The following is a 23,785-nucleotide window of genomic DNA, read 5'->3' as shown; positions in this document are numbered from 1 at the left end:
ATGCCTTGAAGATCATCTCATGTCAACTGGACATTTGCTGTTATTCACAGAGCAGGTCTGTTTCCTTCAGCTTCAGATTTCTAGTAGGAGGGGTGGAGAGCAATTAAACTAGGCAGAAGCGTGGTATGGATTGATTTAGACAGGGAGCAAAGTTGTCAGGCTGTTCAGATTTTTAAATGAATAAAAGCTGTGGGGCATTTTCTATTTCTTGAGTGTTTGAGAGTGCTTATGAAAATTTTAAACTTAAAAAAAAATATAAAATCTTGTGGTGTCTTGGCCTGAAAACATCATGAATAAAATATGGCCCCTTATTGCTAGGACACTCCTTGATTACTCGAAAGCCTGGAAGAACGTAGCAGCGGTTCATTCACTTTGTCCTTTGCTAATTGCTGTAGTAAACTTGTTGACATCTTCGGAGGCGCAGTGTAAAACATCAGGCGTGAGGACAGTTTTTAAGAAGAGCAACTTGCAGCACACTTTAAAATGTCAGATGTTCCAAAGCGAGCAGGGCAAGAGGAATGGATTTGAGCAAGAGAGTGAGTGTGTAACCTATGCATCTTGTGCAGTGTAATTAAATAAAACCTATTTATGAGCACGAGCTCATGGCCGCTAATGGATGTTAAATGCATTTAAAGCCTGACCCACTTTGTATCCGGTTTCCCCAAAACACTATTACACTGAGCAAATAGTAAATCTGAACGTGTATGGCTATTATCAATGAGTTACACATATCAAAATTCCTGAGTTTCTGCATGCAAATTATTTGCCCGAGACCATCTGTCTAAGCTAAATATATTTCAGAAGAATAAATTGCAAGCAGACCTTCGAACCACAGCAGCCTTCTTTTGCAGGAAGGGAAGGGCACCTATGGTGACTACTTCTTTCCCAGCAGGGAAATTGGAAGTGAGAATCAATACATCCAAACAGTGTGATTTCTTGTATGCCTATCAGTTGTTTCATAGGGGATGGGCTGGGTGGGGAGAAAGAGGGAGAGAGAGAGAAATCTATGCTGCATTGGCTGTCTAATTTGGATTGCCAATGGTAATGCAGAGCCACTCGCTTAAAAGAAAGGTAGGATGCAGAGGCAGAAACATTAGTGCTAATCTGCAGCAGAAAGACTAGATAAATCAGCAGAGCTCGCCTCTCGTACATCACTAAGGGAGAAGCTGAGTGCTACTCGACCATGTGCCTGAACAGTCACATCATTAAGAATGGAGCATGGATGCAAAATCTAAAATTCACTTTTAAGGCTGCTTCCTGGGTTGGACTGATAAGAACACTACAGTGTAAGTTTTTGAAATTTCATATTGGTGGGGGCAGCGGCAGGCTCAGCATCATTTTCTAATTGAATCTTGTTCTTTTCACTTTTGCTATATTTGAGCTCATGCCTTCTTGATATATAATTGGCATTGGTTGACTAACGAATCAGAGTTTTCCATTTTAACATTTGTTTGTGCTTAGCCAGAAGAGTTTGGATATTTTCCCCCACCCCCATTAACTCTCAATTTTTTAATGCTGCAAATTAGTGGGGGAAATACTTGAGAAGCAAGAGTAATGCTTCTCAGTGTGTGTATGTTAGTGCACCAATGTTATAAGTGTTTTATTCTTGGCAATGCTTGCTAATGAAAGAATGCTTTCTGTAAAAAAAAAAAAAAAAAAAAAGGTTCTGAAAATGTAGTATAGGTATTTTCCATAATTTCCCCCCAAAAAACTGAGCAGTTGTATTTAACATCACTTTTACATCTGCAACAGAAGAGAGAAGGGAGGGAAATGGCACAGGAACTATTGATTGCCAACATGAAATCTGCATTTAAGAAGTTTTTGAACAGATTTGATTTCACGCTGGTTCCTATCCTCCAAAGCAACCAGATTAGATTATCATATTTAATCACCGCACAGTATGTAGCAAATAAATGCATTTGAAACTCCTCAAATATATTATCCTGCGTTCAGCTAAAACACTGCTCTCAATAGATGTTTAAAAAACTAAGCCTGACGCTAGTTTACAGAAGAACATGATTTAATAATAGATGTGCCTAGTGCAAAAGGAAACAAATGGAGTTTTGCTGTAGAGATTCAGAGGTAGTAATTTTAGTTCAAAAATGCAATTTTTGAACCTTAAATGCTGAAATCTAAAGAGCACATGTCCTTTATGGCATTAGGAAAAGTCGTTATGATACTGTTAGTCACAGTATGCGCCCTAAGAAAGAAAGAAAGAAAGAAAGAAAGAAAGAAAGAGAAAAACAGTTTATTGGATGAAGTGTTGTTTGGATAAAGTGGGTTCTAATTTCACCTCATTTAAGAATGCACTGGCTGACTGTGTTAGCATTTTCCCAGGTTCCAGTTTTCTAGTCTGGAAAGTATGAAAGATGATCTCTATATTTGCAGGGCTGTTATAAGAATGAATGGTTGTCACCTCAGTGGTTGTCCCAGGCTGTGTCTAGAGTTTGGAGCTCCTATGGCAGTTTGATTTAACAAATGTAGTGCTAAACAGGAAGCGTGTGTTGTGGTCGTTGGGGTCCCAGCTTCCTTATTCCTTGTACTACTGAGTTTTTGCTTACAAGCAGAAGACACTGCTGCTTTGATTTTGACTGCTCCGCAGTGCCACCCTGAAAGTGGACAGGGAGTTTCCTGGAGCCAATAAGGTTCCATCTGGCCTTGAGTAACTCCTGATTTTGGTTTCTCCATCTAAGCATTGCGTCTTTCAGTTTAAGATGAGCTGCTCTCCTTTTCCTGGGAGAACCATCAGCTTGTGTCTTAGGTAACAGCTCTAACTTGAAAAAAACAAACATGTTACATATATTTATTAATATACTCACTCATACCTTAAGTGTTTCCTAGGAGACCGCGTGCTTAGAGATACTGATTGATTAGGTCATCTCGGTCCAGTATCTTCTACAATAGTGGAAGGAAAGGAATTCAAAAAATATTCTCTGTACCCACAGCATGTGTTGCATTGCCATAAGAGTGCCTAAGATCTGGAGGAGCCAGGATCAAATCTCTACTCAGTCACGAAGTAGGTCACCTAAGGGTGATCTTAGGTAGGGTTGCCATATTTCAAAAAGTGAAATTATTGACCTATTTTTGGCCAAAGTTGCTGAGCTTTTCTTAGTTTTGCCCAAAGTTTTTGAGCTTTTTTAAAAAGGAAAATCGGCAAAAATGACCCTGCCGACATGGGTTGCCATACACCTGGATTTTCCCGGACATTTTTGCCAATTTCCGCCCAGGCACTGCTTCCGACTGCAGTGTTCAGAGTATGTCTGGGAAATTCCAGACTTATAGCAACCCTACCTTAGGCCAGTCACTGTCACTCAGACTAGCCTACTACACAGGGTTGTTGTGATGATAAAGAATGTGTGTTAGGGGGGAGAAGCATGTGATCACCTTGAGCTTGAGGAAAAGGTGGGATATGAAAAAAATGATAATAAATAATATGCACACACACGTGCATGTGTGTGTGCGTGTACGTGTGCGCACGCACACACACACACACACACTTCCACAACCACTCAATCTCCACTTCCCCCAAGAAGTTCTAATCTGGCATATGTACGGTTACAAAAGTTCTAATCTGGCATATGTACGGTTACAAAACATAATAAGTGTTTTACTGCACTGTTATGTGAGACATCAGGCTCTTCCTTGAGCCCAATTAATGTCTACTTCAATTTGGGAGGTTTGATGCAGCACTCGTATGATTTGAATTGACTGGTCACGCCAATTCTGTTACAAAGTCATCAATTTAGCTTGTTATTCATAAAATTACGAATGCGTTCCACACGGCGGGGACCGTTGTCGTTTCGTTTACAATACTAAATAAACTTGTTCATTCTCAAGTCTTTCTTCAGAACTGGGTTGACAAAATGAGGGTACTGCTTTCGTTTTCTGTCCCTCCTCCTTTTTTTAATGGAATGTTATCACTGAGGTCCATAATAAGACCTACCGCAGATGTGTTCCTGTTTGCTTCTGTCAGCGTTGCCATAAATTTGTCAGTATTATGCATCGTGACCCTGCGCAAGTTCAAGAGGCACTGACTGAAGACTGTTAAATCAACTACGTGGGTCAGCAGTTCAGAGTGTTAAGCCAGATGGTGCCAGGAGTTCAAGTTAGGGTCAAGAGATCCTTTCCAGGGAATTGGAAGCTGGGTGTCTGGAAAAGATGTGGAAGCCTGATAGTGTGAGCAGGAGAAGCCAAGGAACAAAAACAGGCACTAAGCAAGGACAGAGATAATGGAGAGAGGAGGCTTGACATTGGATTAACAGTAGCAGAATATTGTCTCTTGCTGAGACAAGATCCCATAGCCAGCCTGGGTGATTTTCAAGTACAGTCATATCTTGGATCCCAAACATCTTGGTACTTGGATGTTTTCCCAAACATCTTGGTACTTGGACGTTTCCCAAACACCGCAAACCTGGAAGTGAGTGTTCTGGCATGTGAACTAATTTTGGGAAGCCGAACATCCGATGGGGCTTCCGCGGCTTCCGATTGGCTGCAGGAGCTTCCTGCAGCCAATCAGAAGCGGCGCTTTGGTTTCCGAACATTTTGGAAGTCGAACAGACTTCTGGAACGGGTTCTGTTCGACTTCCAAGGTACGGCTGTATCTTTGCGGGGAGGGGAAGTCTTTTGGAGAATATTCTGTTTTAATAGCAGGGTTGCATTCCTAGCTACAGCCCAAAAGGTTCTGAGTTCAAGGCTAGCTGCTACTGAAAAGATTTATATGTGTTAATGTTATCCTGCCTGTGTAGCATATCCTATAAAGACTGTTGACAGAAGAATCCTTTTGTGTGGTATACATTTCTCAACCCTGTGTGAAATATAACAGGAAAACTGGAAACGGACATTTGTCAATGTAATTCAGAATGGAGGCCATTGGTAGGCTTCAGGCACCATACTCCTGTTTGGGATGAATTTGACCACCTCCTTTTTCTGATCTAGAGACAGAGAAGAACTTTACTTTCTAAACAGTTGTGTGATTACTTTTGGCAGGGACGAAGGCAATTTGTATGTGTAAGACCAACTGCCCTGGTTTGTCAGGCCCAAATTGGACATGGCAGCTGCAGACCTGCCTCCTGAAATGCAGGTTTGCTCTTGCCATGAGGAAAGCATGGCTGGGAGGATAGTCTGATGTTAAGAACAAAAGGGATGTATCCATGGGGAGGGGTAACACCCCTCTCTAGCCCTGTAGTTTAGAGCCCCGATATTCTCCTCTAGCCCCCAGGATTCCATGCTGAAGTGAGATTAGTTGGGAGAAAAGGACCTGGGATGGAGGCCCCAGGGTGAGAGAAGTGGTGAGCACCCCTCACCCAGCTTTGATGTGTGATGGGGCATTCAGAAGGACAAGTCTGTCACTGTCATGTATGTTGCCGAGCGCATTGTGCCTTGGGGGTGGCAGGGACAGTATGGCAAAAGAAAATGTCTGGCCTGCTTAGTTTCATTCCACGAAAATGGCTTTATGAACATAGTGCAGCTGGGGGTGGCAGATGTTTCCTCCTGACATGGAAAATCTGTGGAGTCTCGTGCCCTGAAAAGGCGCAAGCTTTTGTGGACTAGAGGCTACATCATCTGATTAGTGAAATGACATCCTAAGCTCACACCAATGCCAGGTTATTGACCAGATCCAGACCCGCCTAGCTTCAGCAAGATGCTGGGCTAATGGACTTTCAGACCATACCCTGGAGATTCATATTTTGTTCTGCTTGCCTCTGTGTGAAAATACACAATCTGCATTTTAACAAATGACACTGAAGTCAGAGGATCTGTGTCAATGCTATATTCAGTATTCAGCTGGCTGATCCTTTTGCATGGTCGAAGAGCAGGCATGTTGCCCTCTCCTCCAAAGTTTCCTTCTTCCCATTTGATCCACCACCACTGACTTATGACTCACCCAAAGGGGTTTTTTACAAGCAGTCTACAATAAAAGCTAACAACAGTAAAATACAATAAAATCAATGGGTAATGATTAACTATGTTTTCATCACAGTTTAAACCAAGCAGTGGAAATCACTTCCATAACACCAGAATCCATTTTCTGCAGCCGAAAGCCCATCTTGAACTCAGTAGAAGTTCCCCACTCATAGGATATCCCCTCTTTTCTAGAGAAGGAAGGATCTCATGTTGTGAATCTTCACAAGTACAACCAGGGCTTGCTTTATAATGGCATATTATTGCACGTGAGAGGCAACCAGCTCTTCCACCAAGTTAAAAGATGAGCTAGCAAGGCAGGCATCTGAGCCAGGGCTATTTAAGCCAAGGTTTACTAGTGTCCTTACACACACTTTTTTGGTTCAGCATTCAAAGCCTTCTTTCCCTTTCTCGATAATGAGACTTCGTGTTCCCAGCGAACGCTTGCCCCCAATATACAATGACAATTATTCTTTTCCCAATTATGCTGCACCCATCTGTGCAGAGGATTTCTTTTCCTCCTTTTTTTAAAAAATGAAGTTTTAATAATAATGACAGAATGGTGTCTAGCACATCTCCTAGGATTAATGATGAGCTGGAAGAGTTGATGGCTGAAATGCATCCAAAGTCTATTAACGCCAGTTAGTCATTAATCCTTTCTAAAGCCCCAGGCAGAGGTCGTTGTCACTGTTATCAGATGGGCCTGAGACGAAAACAGGTCGGTAGTGGATTTTACCATAATGCCTGTATAAATTGATACGTTCAGTCTATATGCGTTATGGGTCATTTGAGATCAAGATTCAAGGGTTTGGGATCATGTCTCCATAGCTACTATGGTCATGATTGCTTTTCTTTTTTAAAAAAACTAGTGTTCATACGTATTCATGACCATACGTCAAAAGAACTGCAAACAATATGCACAACAAAGATTTGCTTTGCTGAGAATACATTTCTAGGCTCTCCTGGAAGAAGCAGCCGCCACTGTGAGAGGATTTCTAATGGGCTTACCAGCTTCTGAACTAGAACCTCAACTGCAGCAATGAACAAATCTCCACATTTTGTTCCATCCCTGAAAACCTTCCCTTTGGGTTCCTGCATATCAAATCTCTGTTAAAGGAAGACGAGAAACAGCAGACCAGGGCTTCGTTTCTGGGCTATTGGCAACCGCGTACATGAACGAAACTGCTGGTGTACTGAGTTTCCTGGTTTCGTGGGGATAGGGAAGGAATATTTGGTGCCTAATACTGGTTGTGGGGCTTTTGGCCCATTCCATGAAATCATTGTACTTGCATATGATGCTTGATAGCTTCTTTTATGGTTGTGCATTTTCACAGCTGTGCCCAGTATAGGGCAACAGATATCCATGAATATCAGGTGTCTGTACAGGCAAATGTAATGCAAGGGGGACCTTTGCAGAAGAGCTAAGATAACAGCACTACTCTTGCATCTGGGGAGGTCAAAGGTTTTGGACCATTCCCTCAGGAGGGCTGAGATTACACATCTACAGCCAGACACATCCTAACCTTTCCTCCTTATCTCTGTGCAGTCGCCAATAAGCGATGTCAGTATTAATGCTGTACTGGGACTATAAGAGCTGGGGATGCTCTGATTTTTTTTGCTTGTCTGAGTGAGATGCTTTTGGGGATGCCTGTATAGATGCAGGTTTTTGGAATCTTTCAAACGTGGCAAAACATAATCTGGAATTGCCACCAGCATCTCTGCTGACTTTGCACGTGGCTGTAGCAGTAGGGTGCCTTGATATCTGCTGCTTGCTTTAATTCTACACCCGGCATGCATGCCTTCTCCTGTACAGAGCAACACCACTCTAGTACTTCTGAATTTCTGCACTGTACAGAAAGACAGATAAAATTTTTCATGTAGAAACAAAATGGCACATTTCTGAAACGTAGCAGAGGCTTTTTAGTGGTGGTCATGTTTCAGCAAATAATGAACTGAAGGTGGGCCACAAAGCCCTACATGCTGCACACAGTTGCAAAAACCTTATTGGGTTGCCACTGGACTCCTGAGAATCTCAAGGTTCATTTTTCCCACCCTTCATGTATGCAGAGAAATGTTTTAAAATGTGGTAGAGAAACAATGAATTAGAATGGGTCTCATGAAGTTTAAATGAGAGATGATCTAATTGACATTTTGCAAACCACTACGCAACCTGCATTGTTTTTCGACATTCACTCTTCTAATTTTGTGGTGCAGTTCTGCAACCAAATAATACAGTGGTACCTCGGGTTACATATGCTTCAGGTTACATATGCTTCAGGTTACACACTCCACTAACCTAGAAATAGTGCTTCAGGTTAAGAACTTTGCTTCAGGATAAGAACAGAAATCGTGTTCTAGCGGTGTGGCGGCAGCAGGAGGCCCCATTAGCTAAAGTGGTGCTTCAGGTTAAGAACAGTTTCAGGTTAAGTATGGACCTCCGGAACGAATTAAGTACTTAACCCGAGGTACCACTGTATGCACAAAGAATGCAGGAATCTGGAGAACTGAATTTAAAATTGGAAAGCTGAAAAACTGAAAGAAACCCAAGTCAACCAATTCACCCATCCGCAAGCAGGCCACCCTACTTCTTAAGTTCCCAGTTTTGGGCCCCATTAGTAACTGGTTTCCTTGTTGCTGTTAAGCATCAAGAAGCATTGTTCTAGCAGTACAGTGATTTTTCACTTGAGTATCCTTGATAGGCAAGCAGAGAAGAGATTTATTTTGTGGGGCAGGATTTGCCAAAAGCACCTGGCATTACTCCAGCTTATGTTACTGAAATATGAAATAGAGAGCCTCCAGTTCAGAGTGACTCTTTGTTGTTTGCTTAGAGCTATTTCTTAGCATAAGATATTAGCGAAGTCCTGATCCCTTGCAAATCCTAGCCTTGCTTACCTGAATTCAGTGGGACTTACTTCTGAGTAGACATGCTAGCATTGCAGCCTTGTTCAGCAGCAAAACAGTGCTTTGGCTGTTTCAAAAGCCAAGGTTATCTAAAATTGTGCAGCTTTGAACAATGTTTTCCACCAGCCTTCCAGCTAACTCTTTTTGTGTGTCTGTGGTTTGATTTACTAAGACGTATGCCTGTACATGCTCATTTGTCGTGACAGCTTCCTGCCTAGGCCATCTCCCCAAAGACCCAGCCAGACGGAATAACATTTTAATTTTTTATTCGCATCCTTCAACTCTCCTTAGCTGATAGTTGCGGTTCTCTCCGTGAATAAGGACCAATTAAAATTACTGTGTTGGCGAGCTTGGAGATATAGAGTAGGTTTGTGGGGGGGTTGGTCTTGTGATTGCTTCATCATGTGCCTAGTCCACATGATGCTACCATTTTGCCTGCTTCATCCTGTGCCAAATTCTACATCGATCCACTTAACCCACATTCTCAACAATATCAGTTTGGTCATGTGAATTGCCCTGAGGGGAGAGAATCCCAGCAGTCGGTTTGAAATAGTCACAGCATTTATTTATGAGGCTTTCCTAGATTTGCAGGCATAGCGCAGAATTGATTTTAGGGCTGAACCAACTCTGTTTGCCGTTTTAGAAAATGAGGGGTGGGGAGGCTTTTGAAAGTTCCTGTCATGTTTAGTCAGGCCTTCGCTATGTGCTTTTTTCCACCAGTGACAGCAAATGATGTGGGCATGCAAGTGTCACGGTGTGTCGCAGTGTGATGACATGGCCTAAACATCACAGGGACAGGGTAACTAGCCTTAATCTTCATATTGATGTTAAAAGCCACACCTTTGCTTCAGTACTTTTGATATGTCACTAGCAATTCTCTTGCTTCACACTGAGGGAAAATATTTTTCTTTGAAGAGATTTTTCTTTTTCAGATATATACATATCATTATTATTTTTAAATATATATATAAAAATCCTTCCTGGTGTGTGTTTTTTTCCAGATTCCAAAATTAGAACAAGGCAAATTTCCTCATGGGACTCTTGGTGCAAGGAGGCATTGAACTTTTGCTGCCACTATAGCCTGAAGGAGATTTTGCCGGTGGATGGGCCTATGTTTTTCTGTGCTGTTGCCCCTTAAATTTGACTGTGTTGTGCTTTTGGCTTCTTCTGCTGCCGCCGCTGCTGCAAATTGTACTGTTTTGTAAATTGTGACGCTTGTGCGTATCGTTTGCTTAAGAAACCACTGAAACCAACTGCTCCGTGATGTTTGTTACTCAGTATGTCAGCATGCCAAGTTAAAGTTGTTACAGATATTGTCAAAGTTGAATCGCCTTCACTTTGAGAGTCAGTCTGTGTGTGATTAAAAATGGCAGCAACATTAAAATGTAATTTGTGTATTTATATGAATTGATGGTTCCAGTGAACTCACAGGCCCAATATTTAACATGAGTGGTAGAGTTCAAGGGGTGGGGAAACTTGCTATTATATTTTCCTGGATTTATACAGTTTCATTCTGGAAACATTTTAGAAGCCTTGCTTTCAAAACGAGAGATTAATGACCCAGTCATTTGCTGTGCAATCACAGTCACAACCAAAAGCTACAACCCACACATCATTTTAAATGAATGGCGAAACTTTCACGATAAGTCCATGATATCTTCTGTCATTCCACTTCTTTTCCTCCCCTCCCCCCTTTCCCCTGTGAAATCAACAAGGCATTCTTAATATTGCTCATCATCCCAAATATTGGTCTAACACTTGGAAAGTGGAAGAAACAAGTAATCCTTAAAAATGCAAACACATAATAGTATTGTACCCAAAATATTCAGGAAAAGTTATAAAGTATAGTGGAAACAGAACATAGGGAAATGATGGATTAGTTTATGCTTTCATATCTTAGTTGCACAGCAGAAGTGTTTGCAATACTGGAGTCCCTTTGATTGGGGCACGTTTATCAACTAAAACTGCCAAAATATATTGCAAATCTATGTAGCTGGATTTGTTTTTACTTTTTTTGTGGTATCACAAGAAAATCATGCCTCTGATTCCATGTGTACATTGATCTAAACCTTGTTCATGTAAATATACATTTTGTTCAGAATGTCTTCGTATCTGTGTGTGGAGAACTGAGGTAGATGGGAAGAATTAATGGAAAAGTAAAAATGGACAAGGAAGTCAACGTTTTCTTAACCTTTACTTTCACTTCTACTCCATCACAGATTTCAGAATTGCAGGTAATACATTACTGCATTAAAGGAGGAATGAATGTCTATGGTGTTGGTAGAAATCTACGAAAGCAGAATTGCCCTTGATTTGGGAGTAAACATCACAGCTTGGTTATTAAAATAGGGTGTTGTGCGGATATTTGGTGCCAAAGCTATATGTACCAAATAAAAATCTCTCCTCTGAAAGTGAGGTGATTGATTTGTCTCCATTGATGTGCTTTGCTCTAAAATATTATCTTATATAGATGATGCGTGCATATTAAAAAGCAATTGGACACAGCGCTCTGGGTGAGATTCAACTAAAGCAGAGTAAGGTGGCACTATTATTTCTCATGATTTGGTCTCTATAAATGTCCATTGTTGCTGTCTAGAACTGTGTTTGCTGTTTCAGCATTACTACTATTACTCCATTTATACCTCAGTGTCTTCTAAAGAGCTCAAGGTGGCCTCATTTTATCCTCAAAACCAGTGCTTTTTTTTTCTAAAAAAAAGTGTTTAGGGGTACTCTCATTTTTCTACTCCTATTGAAATAGTGCCCCTCAATGAGGCCAAACTAAGATTCACAAAATGTTTAGGGGTATGTTTCCCCCCCCCCCAAAAAAGCACTGCTAATAACAAACCTGTGCAGAGGGAGAGAGAGAATGACTTGCCTATTTAACCCAGAGAGCCTAGTCCAACATTTGAAGAGTTATACTACACCGACTGTCTTACACTGACAATATCATGCTGCTGACTCATTTTAAGTGAGTGGTCTACTAAGACCCTTAGTTCCCCCCCCCCCATGTACTACTCTCTGCCTGTGTGCCACCCACCCTATATTGGTGCATCTGGTTTTTCCTTCCTGAATGCAGTGCTTATTATTATTTATCTCCCCACTGAACTTAATTTTGCAATGTTTGATGAAATGTTGCAGGGCAGTGGGACAAGAAAAGCATCTAGCTACTGAAAGCATTTATCATCTCTCCCCCCATTTTTCCACCTTGGCCAACAGCTGCTTTTCAACAAGGCACAAATATCCTATAGCTGCTGAGTCACTGCCTTAATTAGCTTTTCAGAAGCAGGTGGCCGACTGTTGCAGTAGAGTCTTACTTTTTTTTTTTTGCCAGCGTCCCTGAAATGTAACAGACTGGCATTTCACCTAAGGCAAGGAACCAGATCACTGCCTCTCAGGTCTCCTAATGAGTATCTGCAGGATTTGTCAAACATAGAGCAACATTTTTGAGTTGTTAGCTACCTCGCACCCCTCTTCCGTTTGAGTTGGCAGGAAAAAACCCTGTAGCACTTGTAACTATGAAACCTTGTTTCTGTTTGTAGGTTCTGTACTGTTGCCAAGTGGACGCTGGTTCTAGATATTGTTGTGTGTAGCCATAGTGCATATGACCTGGTTTGCACATCATGCTCAGGCAAATCTTAGCTCAGCCAGAGGCATAACTAGGCTCCTTGGCAAGGAGCTGAATTGGTGCCGAGAGAGATCATGGATCAAAAACTCAAAAAGTTTGCTTTTCGTCACCTTGTGTGCTCCACCAGTGGCACAGCCATTGGGGTTGTGTCTGCTCCCCTCTGGCTCTCCACCTCATCTTCCTCTTCCTCTGTTGGTCCATCTGGCTGTCTTCCTACGTGATTTTTGTGCCCCCCTGGTTCTGCGCCCTGGCGGGGGCCAACTTACCCAATCCCTAAGCACACCCCCGAGTTCAGCACAGCAGGGAAAAGGATCATGGAGGAGCAAACAGGCTGTGAACTCCAGTCTTATGGAATTGCCCACACATTCAAACTGAGCCATGGTTTCGCTTAGCATGACATGTGATTCTCTCTCATACTGTGATCTGTTGGAAGATACTTGTGTATTAGCTGCTTTCAATGTTCCTCTTACATATTTAAGCATGATAAACTACTTTAAATATAAACAATATAAGTAACATGTTGGGTAGGAAACATATACCTGTTGCAGCATTATTATTGTTGTTGTTATTCAAACTTGAAACAAATAATAAAATATGCTGGGCAAAACAGTATGATATCGAAGTTAAATTGATGTAACTGTTAAGTGATCCAAAGGGGAAAAAATAAATAAATTTATAAGGGTACAGAAGCATTGATCTGTTTTTGAAATGTTCACACATCATAAATTTGGTTTAGACAAAAAAAAAAAAAATCTCTCGCAACTTTCTCATTTCTGGTGGGTTAGAAATGGGAAGCCTTCCTAGCCATTTTGAAGGGCTTAGTCATGTGCTTTTTTAATGATGTCATGGGCTTATCTGCATCACTAAACCCGTGCTGCTATTCAACAACTGTCTATAGTAAATAGAGCGGGCAGTGGGAATTAGTGCTAGCGCTGATGTCCTCCTCATTCTTGTCATCTTCCATGAGTTAGGGAGGGGGGCAGATTTCTGAAGCAGGGAGATCCTGTTCTTGTTCTGAAACATGGGTAGGCAAACTAAGGCCCGGGGGCCGGATCTGGCCCAATCGCCTTCTAAATCCGGCCCGCGGATGGAATCAGTGTGTTTTTACATGAGTAGAATGTGTGCTTTTATTTAAAATGCATCTCTGGGTTATTTGTGGGGCACAGGAGTTCGTTCACCCCCCAAAAAAATATAATCCGGCCCCCACAAGGTCTGAGGGACAGTGAACTGACTCCCTGCTGAAAAGGTTTGCTAACCCATATTATTATTATCATTATTTTCTTTCTTTTTTCCTTTTTTTGTGTTTGTGGGGGTGTGTGTTTTGTATGGAATGTTTGGGAGGAAATAAGATGGTAAACAACAAATAACAAACAAAATATTGATGTATGTAATTTTTATTTCTCAATTACATTTTGTGGTAGTATGGTTGTAATGTTTTTTGTAAAATAAAACCATTCAATAAAAATGATTTAGAAAAAAGAAAAGAAAGAAAAAAAGAAAAAGTTTGCTGACCCCTGTAATACATAAGATCCCCTTAAGAGAACAAGAGGCTCCCCGCTTCATAGAGCCCCACCCCAACTTGTGGAGGGCAACGAGAACAACAATGAGGGGGTGGTTCTGGTGTGCTCATCCTTGCTCCCCTCCATTGTATGTTTACTATGCATAGTTAACAGAATGCCTGAAGACAGCCAGACTTTGTAGCCATTCCTTACCCTCCTCCCAGGGCATCATGGGAGCTATTGGTCTCTGAAGAGAGCAAAGATTCTCTCACAGAATTTGGAGCACCTCATCAAACTATGGGGAGGGAATTCCACAACTTAGTGAATGTCCCTCAGTGAATGTACTCCCCTGGGGTGCCAACCGCCCCAAACTTCTGAGGGCATTGCAACTACCCTTTCTTGATCTGAATGTCTAAGAGGGTCTCTGGTATTTGGGCTTCGGTTCTTTAGGGCTTTGTTTGTTTGGTTGGTTATATTACGTTTATATAGCAACTTCATCTTCCAAGTAGCTCCATTGTTCTGCCCAGACACTGAGGTCCAGCGCCGAGGGCCTTCTGGCGGTTCCCTTGCTGCGAGAAGCCAAGTTACAGGGAACCAGGCAGAGGGCCTTTTCAGTAGTGGCACCCGCCCTGTGGAACACCCTCCCACCAGATGTCAAAGAGAACAACAACTACCAGACTTTTAGAAGACATCTGAAGGCAGCCCTGTTTAGGGAAGCTTTTAATGTTTAGCAGACTATTGTATTTTAATATTTTGTTGGAAGCCGCCCAGAGTGGCTGGGGAAACCCAGCCAGATGGGTGGGGTATAAATAAAAAAAAATTATTATTATTATTATTATTATTATTATTATTATATAAAGGAGACTGGCCCAAGTTCACCCAGTGAGCCTCATGGCCAAGTGTGGATTTAAATCCCGGGATCCCAAGTCTTAGTCCAACACTCTAACCATTATTACACACTGACTGAATTAGGCCTGAAAACGAACTATTGAACCAGCGCAGCTGTTTTAAAAGGGGGTTATATGAGTTCTTAAATGGAAACCCATCCAGAAATCTGGGTGCTGCATTTTGGAACAGCTGAAGGAGCCAATCATCCCACCTCCTGTTCAGATATTTATATAAGACGCCAAAAATTGACTTTGTGTTCATTGACCAGCAATATCTCCTGAAACAAAGCCTAAGTATGTGCAGCTCAACTGAAAACATATTATTCCCCTGTTAACTCCTCCTGCATCTTCCTCTCCACCCTCTGTTGCTAACCCCTTAGTGAGTTGTGTATTGGAGTCTTCTCCAGGCAGGGATTTATATTTTTTCCTCAGGTTTAAATGGATCTTTATTTTATGCAGAAGTCTGTTGTCTTAGTAAATGCTGGTTTCTGCTGTCAGACACTTTCTATTATGAAGGAATGACATTTTTGCCAGGCTTCGCTCCTATAACACCACCCTCCCCGGAGCTTTGCTTAAAATGCAAAGAAGAAGAAAGTGAGGTTCATCAGATCAGTCTTATGGAATTGCTGATCATGGGCATTATAGCTGTACAGGAATCATATATTTTAAATGGTCATATAATTCCCTTGTTAAACGTGTTAGCCTTTTACAGGATGTCCAATAGAGAATCTGTGGTCAGCGCCGTAGAGCACTTTTAAAAATCCAAAATAGATAGAATTTTAAGTTTGCTCTGAACCAGAGGGTGAGCAGTTTATTGCGTAGAAAAGCCTTAAGGAAGAAAGTTGAAGAGCATATGAAATCCCCTCCCAGTTGTTCTGTATGGTGTTCAAATCTTGCCTTGAGGCAAGGTGTCAAGAGATGTGCTAGACAGGTCCTTCAGAGGGGTATTAGCCGCACTGACAAAGAATTCCTGAATGTGAGACTGAGTATGAAGTCATCTGTGAAAATGGAGGCATGGTAGCAATATGGAGCACACACTGCATGATGATCTGTGGTTCTGCTCAAACACATTTAAGATGGTTCGCTGAATAGCTCTTTCCAGTGGATTCACATGCACAGTGTACATTTCTGCTGCTCTTATGGAATACCTCGCTTTTGGTATGTTCAAAGGTGTCTTTGAACAAAGGTGTTTTCTCAGTTTAGGCTAAGCAGCCAAGCAAAGTACAAGAGCCCACCTAACTGCTCTGCAGATGCAGGTAAGGTAGTGCACCAATATTTTGTGTGGCTAATAATAATGATTATAATTATACCCTGTCCATCTGGCTGGGTTTCCCCAGCCACTCTGGGCAGTTTACAGCATATCTAAACACATAATAAAAACATCAAGCGTTAAAAACTTCCCGATACAGGGCTGCCTTCAGATGTCTTCTAAAGGTTGTGTAATTCTTTATCTCCTTCTGACGGGAGGGTGTTCCACAGGGAGGGCACCACTACCGAGAACGCCCTCTGCCTGGTTCCCTGTAACTTCACTTCTCACAGTGAGGGAACAAGCAGAAGACCCTTGGAGGAGGACCTCAGTGTCTCGGCTAAGCGCTGAGGGTGGAGACGCATGGACCCCTTCACAGATCTTCTCTTTATCTCTCTAGTTGTGATCCTGTCAATTCCAAAATCTTGAGGTTTGTGCCTCTTCATTCTTGGTCTGTCTGCAACATTCTTGAGGACCTGTTGTTTTTCACCTTATCTTCTTCTCTTGAAGTACAGGAGTAATTGTTTTTTGAAACTGAACTTTTGGCTATACTCTTATTTATGATGTAAAACCCAAGGGATGGCCCAGGGATGGAGAACCTGTGGCCCTCCAAATGTTGGTGGACTGCACTTTCCCTTATCCCTGACCATTGGGCATGCTTGCTGAGTCTGATGGAACTTGGAGTTCAACAATATTGGGTGTGGCGGGGGGAAGAGACAGGTTTCGCATCCATGTTATATATCACCATGTTGATTTTGCAAAGGAGGGTAAAGGTAAAGGGACCCCTGACCATTAGGTCCAGTCGTGGCCGACTCTGGGGTTGCGGCACTTATCTCGCTTTACTGGCCGAGGGAGCCGGCGTACAGCATGACTAAGCCGCTTCTGGCGAACCAGAGCAGCGCATGGAAACACCGTTTACCTTCCCGCTGGAGCGGTACCTATTTATCTACTTGCACTTTGACGTGCTTTTGAACTGCTAGGTTGGCAGGAGCAGGGACCGAGCAACGGGAGCTCACCCCGTCACGGGGATTCGAACCGCCGACCTTCTGATCGGCAAGTCCCAGGCTCTGTGTTTTAACCCACCGGCTGAATTCCTTTAGACCTCCCGCTGCGACTCCCGGCAGGTAAACAGGACGATGTCTGTATCGGCGATTTTTCCCAGACTGTGAGAAAAACACACCACTGCTTCTTCCTCCTCCCTGCTCCCCAGGGAGGGGAATCAGACTCAGACAGAAATGTATTTACATGTCTTTATTTCTGTCTTTAGCAGCCATACATGCAAAGATGTCTGCACTCTTCACAAACAACAGAGAGAAAACTCAAACTCCACCCATGTACATCCTGTACAGATCATATGACACACACTGAGCTAACATCCGGTGCTCAATACGGAGAATGGACTGCCCCTTTCTTGCCATGGTAACAGTCACAAACATCCTGTCTGCCTTTCCAGTCACCAGCAGCTGGCTTAGCTGCTTCTTGCTTCCGCATTGCTTCTTTATAATAACAAGCGCCACCCGCGTCCCTGCAAAGGAGTGTACAAGCTATTAAATAAATAGTTGGGGGGTTTTTTTGCCACATTGCATAGAAAACAGCACTCCTCAGGCGGAAAGCGCTGTCTGGTGTTTTTAGGAAGCTCTAGATGGTACCTATGCAAAGTTTTACAGAATGAAGGACTTTTGTCTGCTTAAGCAGTTGTACAGCGGAAGGTTCTCGGAAGACCATCTACAGTGGTACCTCGGGTTAGAGATGCTTCAGGTTACAGATGCTTCAGGTAACAGACTCCACTAACCCAGAAATAGTACCTCGGGTTAAGAAGATGAGAACAGAAATTGTGTGGTGGCGGCGCGGTGGCAGCAGGAGGCCCCATTAGCTAAAGTAGTACCTCAGGTTATTCCACGTTGAGCTAGGAAAGCTTGCTATCATTTGCATCGTCCTATAACTTCTTTCCTCACTCTCTTGCTTCTTATCAAATGGAATCAAAGCGGCTTCAGCTAAGTCAACCCATGCTGTTCTAAAAGCATTATTCACACAAGTGGCAAGAGGGAGATATTCTCTTCAGTACGGTACTTTAATATAAAAAAAATTGAGCAAATGCCAGCGCTCCATCAAAACAATGTAATTTCACAATATTTTTGCATGTTGAAATGTGCTTCATTAAATAAAACCACAGTTAAACTTAAGGCTTCTTTAGAAACGCCATTGTATAATTGAGATTGAGCCTTAGAGGCTGATGCGACTTCTCACATGTAGATGATTTGATTCCCCGTGTGTGCAGACACAAAGCCAGTACTCTTTCAGTATGACTCAGCATGTTTTGCTTCATGAGTTCCTTTAAAAAAACCTTTAAACAATATTTAGACACCATGCATCAAAACCCATTACAGTAGTACCTCGGGTTAAGTACTTAATTTGTTCCGGAGGTCCGTTCTTAACCTGAAACTGTTCTTAACCTGAAGCACCACATTAGCTAATGGGGCCTCCCACTGCCACCGCGCCGCCGGAGCACAATTTCTGTTCTCATCCTGAAGCAAAGTTCTTAACCCGAGATACTATTTCTGGGTTAGCGGAGTCTGTAACCTGAAGCGTATGTAACCCGAGGTACCACTGTAGTTAATATTGATTTACTTGATTTATATCCCGCCTGCTCTCCAGGGAACTCAAGGTGGCCCACATGGTTCCTGCCCATTTTCTCCTAACAACAACCCTGTGATGTAGGTTAGGCTAAGAGGCAGTGACTGGCCCAAGGTCCCCCAATGATCTTCATTTGAACATGGCCACCACCTCACCTCACCTTGGCCTGCCCCATCCTTGTCCTAGTCAGAGGCAGCATTGCTCCCACTGCTGTTCTGCCAAACTCACTACACTGCTCTGTGTAGCAATGTTTTCCTCTTTGTGTTCTTAAAGGTAAGATACAGTAGGTCAAATCTATAAACCGTTGTTTAGCTCTCTCTCCCACAGACAATTGCGTCGTAATTGCTGTTTTCAGCTGTTCTATGATTCCTCTGTTTTAAAAGCACTTTTTTGGGGGGGGGGGGTTTCCTTAATGCATTTCACAGCTTCTCTTAACTATACCACCATAGCTTCAAATCCGACAGATTGCAGGGAGAAGCAAAAAAAATCCCTCACTGTAAGGCAGCAAGGGGAAAGGATTTTGTTTGGAGGATTATATAATACAGCACGAGAGAAAGCCGATATACTGTACTTTTCCGTCTATAAGACGCCCCCATGTATAAGACGCCCTCTATTTTTGGGGACTCAAATTTAAGAAAATGAGGGGAGATGGCACAGGGTTGCTGAGCTTTTTTGGGGGGGGGGATTGCTAAATCCGCCTCTCGTCTGTCCCATCGGCGGCAGAAGCTGCCAATTGCCCACCCAATTGCCGGAGCATCAGCCAATCAACACCACCTATTGATGCAGCAACCAATAACAAACTCAACAGCCGCTGTCAGCCTCAGCAGCAACCAATCAAACGTCCATCCTATGCACTACCCATGTATAAGACGACCCCCACTTTTTAGCATGATTTTAAAAGAAAGAAAAATAGTCTTATACACGGAAAAGAATGGAACAAAGTTCCATTCCCCCATCACTGTAATAACGGATCCACTTTAGAAACGCTTTCTGTAGGGCGCTAACAAGTGGCCCAAGGCCAGTGCAGACCATGTTCCCGTGACTTTCCCCTTCCTAAAAGCATCCCATCCGCTTCCTTCTTTCATGAGAGCCAGTGGTGGTGTAGTGGTTAAGAGCGGTAGACTCGTAATCTGGTGAACCGGGTTCGCTTCCCCGCTCCTCCATATGCAGCTGCTGGGTGACATTGGGTTAGTCACACTTCTCTGAAGTCTCTCAGCCCCACTCACCTCACAGAGTGTTTGTTGTGGGGGAGGAAGGGAAAGGAGATTGTTAGCCGCTTTGAGACTCCTTAGGGTAGTAATAAAGCGGGATATCAAATCCAAGCTCCTCCTTCTTCTCCTCCTCCTCTTCTTCTTCATGGAAATAGGTGTCCTGGCTCCCACTCTCAGATACACAGTGCTCAGACTCGTGGCTCAATGGTTCCCAAGGAATGACATTTGATAGTTCCGTTCCTTTCATTTGTGTCTTGCCAAAGGCTCCTCTCTCCTGCTATTTTTTTTTATTTTTGGGGGGGGGGGTGAGTCTAGACCAGGCATAGGCAAACTCGGCCCTCCAGATGTTTTGGGACTGCAACTCCCATCACCCCTAGCTAACAGGACCAGTGGTCAGGGATGTAGTCCCAAAACATCTGGAGGGCCGAGTTTGCCTATGCCTGGTCTAGATGATTTGTCCATTCTCTCATGCAGCCTCCCACAAGGAAATATTCTTCTGAGAAGAGAAGGACAGGAGAACTGTCTTCTGCCTCTACATACAGAGAACAAAGTGTTTGAAACAAAAAGGGAGAGAGGAAGCCAGGAGTGACACAGGCAGTTTCAAGCTGCTTTGCAGCAATGGGGAGCACCAGCCTTTGAGTACCAGCTGGCAGAAGTGATGGGGGAGACCATTTTTTGTGTGACAAAATTCATTTAGAACTGAGATCTGTACTCTGAGACCAGTTTGTTTAGGATAATAGGCAATCCTATGGTTACTTCTTTAGGACACAATCAAGGTCCACTGATTTTTGTATCGGTCATAGTTTTAGTTGTTTTTGACACTGCTAATTGATCTATACTGTTCCACCATTGATTTTCCCAAGATCTCTACTTCTTCTTTTTTTACAAACTGCTTTGAAGGTGGGGTTTGTTTGGGGTTTTTTTCATAGTCAAGCAGTATATAAACTTTATGAAATAAACAAACAAATAAATCTTATTTATTTATTTGTCACTTTTTACACAACAGTGTGTCAAAGTGTAGGAACAAGAAGCATTAAAACCAATTATGAAGAGGAGTTACCGTAGTTACAATTGTCCATTGTGTCAGGGTTAACCAGCATTGTATCTTGTCTACTGTCATATACAGTGGTACCTTGATTTATAACCATAATATGTTCCCGCAGTCCAGTTGTAAACCAAAACAGGTTGTAACCCAAGGCGCACTTTCGCCAATCGGGCCTCCCAAAAAAATGGGTTGTAATCCAAAAAAAGGGACACGCACTTCCGGGTTTGACGTGGTTGTCATCCAAAACAGTTGTCATCCAAAACGATTGCAGACCAAGGTACCACTGTATATTATTATAAACTTTTCTACTTGTATCCATGTATTTTATTAAGTTACTTTGCTTTTGCTCTAGTTTGGTCTAGTCCTTTGTTGACATATAAAGCCCCAAGTGGTTTAGGGAAAAAGTCTAAAGGATCACCTTATCCTATTATGAGTCTGCCCATATACTGAGATTATTATCAGATGCCAAGCTTTTGTCACCTTTTTCCTTCTGAGGTTAGACAATGGTTACAGGAACAGGGCCTTCTTGGTGTCGGTCCCCCAGAGTGTGGAATAACCTTTCTGGAGACATTTGTTTGGTACCCATTCTTGGTTCATTTCAGCACCATTTGTAAGTACTTTTAATGCACTCTGTCCTGCACCCTTAAGATATAGTTAGTTATTTGCTACTGTTTATACTGATGCAGCATTAAGTCGTTAGTGCTTCCAAACATTTTAGAAAGAAGGGGAAGAAATGACTACAGGACTGCTGGTTTATGTTCAATTCCTGGGCAATTTCTGTAGGGGGTGTAATGTGTAGTCTGTTAAGAAATGCAGTTAATGGGTTAATTCCCCTTGAGCAGAAATTACTCATTTCCCACAATGCACCTGCAGGCACCTTGTCACTCTCTTATCTCTGTTACTTGTGTAGATTTGGCAAGTAACTCTGTGTGTAAAAGGGCTCAGGTTGCAACAAACTCGGTGGGTAGGAGATAGCTTTCAACAATTCCTGCAATCTGTTGGAAGTGCAGATTTGAGTGAAGGCTTTTTTTAAAAGGAGATCATCTGAGAAAGGAGTTGGAAAATTGCCAGGCACCAAGACTCGGAGAACACTATTAGTTGTAGGACTTTGCAAGCAACCGAACTGGCTGTGGACTCTAACACAGCAAAGACTTTGAAGCAAAGAACCCTCTCTGGGCTCAGAGAGAGAAGACTTGCTTGCAGCATCTGTAAATAGTGTCTATGTTGGTGTTGGCCAAGTATAGACAACTCTGCAAAATGGCTGTTTTTTGTGGTGAGCTTAACTGCTTGACTGAGTTTCTGCAGCACATACACCCAAGAACCCCAAACTTTTGATATGTTAACTGGGTTCATTGTGCTTGAGATACTGTAAGGGGAATATACCGTATTTTTCGCTCTATAGGACACACTTTTCCCCCTCCCAAAATTAAGGGGAAGTGTGTGTGCGTCCTATGGAGTGAATGCAGGCTCCTTGGCTTCAGCGATAGCAAAGCGAAGCCTCTGAAGCGCTCCCTCTGCGCTTCGGAGGCTTCGCGTTGCTTTCACTGAAGCCGCCTGAAGCCCCCGGAGCCCAGTGGGAACTCCCGCTGCGCTCCAGAGGCTTCAGGCAGCTATCCGCAAGCCTTCGGAGTGCAGCAGGAGTTCCCACTGCGCTCCAAAGGTTTGCGGATAACCGCCTGAAGCCTGGAGAGCGAGAGGGGTCAGTGCACATCAATCCCTCTTGCTCTCCAGGCTTCGCTTCTCTGGAGAGGCGCTGCACAGTTTTCCCTCTCTGCGCAACGCCCCTTCAGCGAAGCGGGAGGAGAAATGGAAGGGGCTCGGTTTCTCCTGCTGCTTCGCTGAAGGGGCGCTGAGCAGAGAGGGGGAGAATTTCCCCCCCCTGTTCTCCCCCTCTAAAACAAGGTGCGTCCTATGGTCCGGTGCGTCCTATAGAGCGAAAAATAAGGTAGGAATTCCATCTGTGGTGGTTCAATCTGTGATGGGGGTTTCACACATGAAAGCCAGCTACCACTTGGTTTCAGTCACCGCATGATGAACGTATAGATTTGAACGAGCCTTAGGAAAGCAGCACGCTAAGCTGAGTTCAAGACTACATTGAAATGATTAGAACTTGAGTGTGTTTAATATTTGGGAGAATCTGACCGACTGTTTACCAGTTCCTGAATTTGTGATCTCTATGCATATCTACCAAAATGCACACTGACAGTTGCTTATGACATAATCAAATAAATTTTGAAACAAGGCCAGAAAGCATGCTTCCAGTGCAATATATACGGATTAAAGGCCTTCTTTGATACAAAATTAACCAAAGAAAGGGCTTTCTCTTGTATTTAATCATAATGGAAACAGGCTTCCCTTTGTGGGATTAGCAATCAAAAAGACTGATTGAATATTAAAAAGGCATCCAGGGTTTCTTCAGCAAAGGCTGTTTTGAGAAGTATCATCTAAGGTCAGCCCTGGGCCTGATGAACACAGGATTTGCCCTCGGTTTCAAAGAGAATTGGTTAGATACCTCATTTCCTTCCTGATCATGATGGCTTTAAAAGGCTAAAGAGGGTCTTTTAAAAAAAAACAAAAAACTTGGGTACTCAAGATTACAATAGTCATATATAAAATTTCAACCTTTAATACTTCCTAGAAAATAATTTCACCCCAACATTTGCAGAAATCAAGGTAAATAAAGGGGAAAAGGAAACCCTCCTTAGTGTGAATATTTTTCCATTAGAAAACTTAACTGAACATCATGGGAAAAGCAAGCAAGTATGGAATTTGAAACGATAACAGTGAAGGATTGAAGGCACTGAGAAGGACTAGCATCAGATGCAAGGTGGCGCTG

At 42.8% G+C, this 23,785-nt stretch overlaps 1 protein-coding gene and 1 long non-coding RNA gene across 5 annotated transcripts in view; both read left to right on the top strand.

Moving 5' to 3' along the window:
- Positions 1–23,785, top strand: part of RAPGEF4 (Rap guanine nucleotide exchange factor 4) — a 170,127-nt gene that overhangs the window by 49,547 nt on the left and 96,795 nt on the right. The window contains exon 1 of one of the 4 annotated variants that reach the window (XM_081864673.1): positions 987–1,286. The exons of the other annotated variants lie outside the window; for them this stretch is intronic. The gene's annotated coding sequence lies outside the window, so the exon portion shown is untranslated. Of the gene's footprint in view, positions 1–986; positions 1,287–23,785 lie in introns of those variants that run through there. 4 annotated transcript variants of the gene reach the window in all.
- LOC309335995 lies at positions 9,390–13,036 on the top strand. Its single transcript, XR_014153841.1, has 2 exons — positions 9,390–9,601; positions 9,804–13,036. It is a non-coding gene; the product is annotated as an uncharacterized lncRNA (long non-coding RNA).

Source organism: Podarcis erhardii, assembly GCF_964252035.2.
Source record: "Podarcis erhardii genome assembly, chromosome: 1".
Lineage (NCBI taxonomy): Eukaryota > Metazoa > Chordata > Lepidosauria > Squamata > Lacertidae > Podarcis > Podarcis erhardii.
This window is presented reverse-complemented; position numbering and strand designations above follow the sequence as displayed.